Below are 5,000 nucleotides of genomic sequence, written 5' to 3' on the forward strand. Positions count from 1 at the left end.
TGGATCAGTCCATTCTAGCTGAGGCTGGATTCCAACGAGCAGAAAAGATTTTTATACAGTGATCAACATTAGAACAAGTCAACTGTTTGATATAACTCTAAAAAACGACAATTTTATCTAAAGAAATTCACAAAATTTTGACGAATGTATAACATTTTCTACAATAATCACAAAAAATAGGCATTAAGATCCTGGAGGGATGATCTATTAATGGAAGGTGTTTGTATCTCTATGAACCAAAAAGCCAAACCCGACTAAACCCTTGTGTATTGACAAGAGTTGTTGGTACCTTGACTCCATCGGCTTTCTTGCTGCTCTTTCCACCTGATCGAGGGATGCAGACAAACAGAAGCAGAAGCAGCAGAGTCAGAAAAAACGGAACAAAGGCGGAGAAGAGCAGAGAAGGCATCGTGCCGACAACCCGGAGACCATGTGCCCTTAGGCTCTGCCTGTGGTGTGGCTCAGTCAAAGGGGAGAAACACAGAAGTAAACAGATCTTATCTTTGGATCGAGGAGGTGACAAATGCAACGAGTTCTCAGCGTGACTACTGGTCAGCGAGAGGTTAAATTTAGGAGCAACTGAAGACTGAAAGTGTTCCAACATTCCTGAACGTTCACAGAGAGACAGACAGAGATCAGAGGTGACAAGTAACAAATTACAAATACTTTGTTACTGTACCTCAGTAGTTTTTCTGGTATCTGTACTTTACTTGAGTATTTATTTTTTGGTGAGTTTTCACTTTTGCTCCTTACTTTTTTAAAAACAAATATCTGTACTTTCTACTCCCTACATTTTAAAAATGAGCTCGTTACTTTTAAGACTCATCTGGAGAACATGATTCTCTTGAGGCTAAATGAAAAACTTTGATAGATTGAGCTGTTCTGGGTTTGATTGAGCATTTGCATTTTTTTTTTCCTTGACACATTTTATCTACAAATAGTATTTATTAGGAGTGCTAAATTCCTCAGGTGTTCAAAAGTAACAGATTTAATAGTTTATCAGTTTTCAAAAAGTTCTTAAAAAAAATAAAATATATGGAATTTGATTTGTTGATCTGTTAATATTGAAGGGACATTTGTTTTACTTTTGACTTTATTACTGAAGTACATTTAGTGGCTTTTACTTGAGTACTGAGGACTAGTACTTTTGCCACTCCTGACAGACTTACACTGACAGACATACACTGACAGACATACAGTGACAGACATACACTGACAGACAGGGACAGACAGACATACACTGACAGACAGGGACAGACAGAAAGGGTTCCTACATTCCTGAATGTCCACAGACAGAGAAACACTATGTAGACTGAGTTCAGATTAGAGCTGGTCTTTCTATCTTTAGACTGACAACAACAACACACACACACACACACACACACACACACACACACACACACACACACACACACACACACACCACACACACACACACACACACAGTGTTAACTTGTTAAAGGTCTGTGATTGTGGTGGATTTCCTTGTGCTACTGAACACAAAGCCTGTAGGTCGAAGGTCACATGACCCTTAAAATGAACACACAACACACACTTTGAGACCAGCCATTCCAGACCTGGTCCAACAATTCAAGAGTCTCAGGATCTATTACAGTAAACCTGTACTTTCCTCTTATAGGCTGTGATTAGTGATTGGCTTATACACACAAAAAATAACCTGGTTATTGAGAATGAGGTCACTTATACTGCACTTTTAGTCCACTTTGACCAATCGTGGAGCACCAGCATTTATAATCAGACTTTAGGACAGATGTCATCTTTCATTCTATTCAATGAATCACTATCACTGGGAACAGGATTTCCTACTTCTCTGAAACACAAAGAGGAAGAACAATTTCCTGAATGAAAAAAATAAAGAACTTGAGGAAATGGAATATTTTAACCCACGTACAAAGACGGAAAAAAAAGTTACAGGATTGTAGAGTAAAAACTAAATGGATACACCAACAAAAAAAACTATTTTTCCTATTCAGAGGCATAAGTAAGAACAAAAACAAATAACAAAAAAACAAAAAATAACATGTATTCCGGATTAATTAAAGGGAGACACTACTTGATCAATTTAAGGAAACTTGTAATGTAAATTGGAAAGAAAGGAAAACAAATAATGAACTGAGAGGTAACTTTATTCAGGGTTAACATGATCACATGAATGAAAACAAACCTAAATGGTCTGAATGTATGAATGTAGCTGCTTTATTCCTTCAGACTGTTCAGGTTGTTCCTATTTGAGCTAACATGTCCCTCCTGGTGAGGAAGGCTAATTATCTAAACTCATGGGTCCTCATTTATCAACCTTAACAGAAGCACATTTGGACCAAGGTGTGATTAATGAAACATTCGTATTTGACCCAACCCAGCATATGAATGAACAGGTGTTGATAAATTCAAGAGCTGAATTTGATCATTTGATCAGTCATTAACATGTTACGCCTTCAAATATTCCTGGTTCTGATGCCCCGCCCACTGAGGTCAAACAAAGACTGACAAGGGAAGAAACTTCTTGGAGATAAAAATCGGCATCTTCACGTCTGAGGTAAAGAAAAACAAAGATAAGTGTTTTGGACGTGTGAAAACTGGAATTAAAGGAGGTCATAAAAACGCTCTGAAGAGAATAACGGAGGCAGTGAACAGTGTTGGTGAACAGGAACAGACTCTGGCTGAGGTATGAATAAAATTCTCCTGACTTAACCAATGCCTAATGTTGATTTAAATTGATATTTGATTCATCCACAGCCAAAAAGCTTATGTCTGCTAACTGATCAAGATAAATGAAAGTGTAATAGTTATCTCAGAATCAGAATCAGAATCAACTTTATTGACCAAGAGTGTATGAATACACACAAGGAATTTGTCTTGGTGACCTGATGTTGTAATTCTTTACAATTAGGTCAAGAAAAAAGTGGTCGAGTGAGGCTAGCGTGTGCCCACCGTGCGTGCTGTGATCAAACCTCATCATGGCAGAGATCCTGGACAGACAAACAGAAATATTCTGTTTATCGGCCTCAGTTGTTCACACGCTTGAGGCAATAAATAACACATTAAAATAAATTAACAAAATCCTAAAAAAGTCTTAAAATAAACTTGCGAGAACAAGTAAATGGATTAATTTACTGTAATTCAAGTACCATTATCAAAAATATGCATGTTTATCAAACTGTCAAATTACATTTTTCTAAAAAGTTTAACTTTTGCTTCTACAACAGTTTCTGATTGTGTTAATAATGCATCAATTTTATATAGTGCTTTTTTTGGACACTCAAAGTCGCTTTACAGAATTAAGGGATTATTCTTTCACGCCACACTTAGTGGTGGTAAACTACTATTGTAGCCACAGCTGCCGTGGGGCAGACTGATAGAAGCAAGGCTGCCATAGTGCGTCATTGTGCCCATGGACACAATGACAGATACCACTGGGGTGATGGTCCCCCACTGTGGCACCTGGAATTCTTGGTGGTCTCCCATCCATTCTTGGTGGTCTCCCATCCACCTTCTAACCAGGCCCAGACCTGCTTAGCTTCAGAGATCTAACAATCACAGGCTGGTATGACCACGAGTTAAGTAACCACATACATCTATAAAAGTGCCCACTATGTTTTATGGAAATAAAGTGCAATCAACTTCCAAACTAAAATGCATTGAGGAGTGAGGTAGTTTAACAAGGTCTGGTTCACTGACACCTAGAGAACGGGCATTTACATGCAATCATCACACTGTTAAAATAATCGCCTAAGTCATTTTTAGTCAAAATTGTTTTTTTCCTTAAATCATCTTCTCGTGATGCCGGCCACCTATAGTAAAATATCCTACATCCTCAGTTGATCAGATCATGTGATTTTACCCCTTTAAGATAATGGCCTATGTCAAGTGTGTTACACTTTTGGTTTTTTGTGTTTCCTGAAAAACTTGAAAAAATGAATTAGGCAATTATTTTAACAGGGTGACGCAATGCAAATTAGCATGTTAGCGCAATTACATGTTTTGTTGTTAAAAAAATATGATTTGGACATTTTCTAGATCGATAAGATGATCGCGTGGTGAAAAATTGCGATATATCACCAAATCAGTGTTTTCCTACACGCTTAGTAATAATGTGAGCTTTTAAAAAAAAATTTTTTTATTTTGTTTCATTTGTTTTAATAATCGTTTTTTATCTGTTATATGTGTCTGCTTATGCTTCAATGAAACAGAGGGTAGTTTAATAATTATATTCAGACTCAGTGACTTTTGCTGCCGCGCCACAAATCCACTCAGGTTTTTTCATACACGAGGTCAGATCTGACGTGAGATCTGGTCGTAGCGTACGATCACGTCAAAATTGATAAATATCTCCAGCCTGCGTGGGTTTGGTCGTACGCAGAGATCTGAGCGTAAGGTTGATAAATGAGGCCCCTGGTGTCCATTCATCACACTACTGTCATCATCCCTCCCACCAGCAGAGGGTAACATGCAGCTCTTACCAGAGAAGTTCCTGGTGGCCAGCATGGTGGTGAGAATGGCTCCCTGAAGACACCAGGAATGACACTTCAGACACCGCACCAAAGTACACTTTATTTTGAAAGAGTTAAAGCGCTCACCTTCAGCTTCCTACGAGCATTAAACTTCTTCAGACACTCCACAGTTTCCTGTCTGTGCATACAGGACGCTACTGTTGATCGATGCTGAGGAGAGAGGAGGATTCATTCATCACCATCATCATCATCATCATAAACAGACCTTCACAGTGATGAGGTTCCACTCACAGAGATCCAGGGATGCTTCAGAGCTTCAGCAGCTGTGATCCTCTTCGCCGGGTGATGGTCAGCATCTTGTTGATCAGATCTTTTGCTTCTGGGGTCACTGTGTCCCACTCAGGATGACGGAAACTGAGAAGCAAAGACACAAACATGAGAACCAGGCTGAGCAGAAATTAGGTTTCACATCAAGTCATATGACCTACATCGTAGGCTCCAGCTTTTGATCTGCTGTAAGAGGCGATC

The 5,000-nt window shown here is 38.8% G+C and overlaps 1 pseudogene; it reads right to left on the reverse strand.

The window, feature by feature from the left end:
• Window positions 1–158: 158 nt before the first annotated feature.
• LOC114475493 (calcium/calmodulin-dependent protein kinase type II subunit alpha-like) overlaps window positions 159–5,000 on the reverse strand; it is a 34,249-nt pseudogene continuing 29,407 nt past the window's right edge.

This window comes from Gouania willdenowi, chromosome 14, assembly GCF_900634775.1.
Source record: "Gouania willdenowi chromosome 14, fGouWil2.1, whole genome shotgun sequence".
NCBI classification, from domain to species: Eukaryota; Metazoa; Chordata; class Actinopteri; order Blenniiformes; family Gobiesocidae; genus Gouania; species Gouania willdenowi.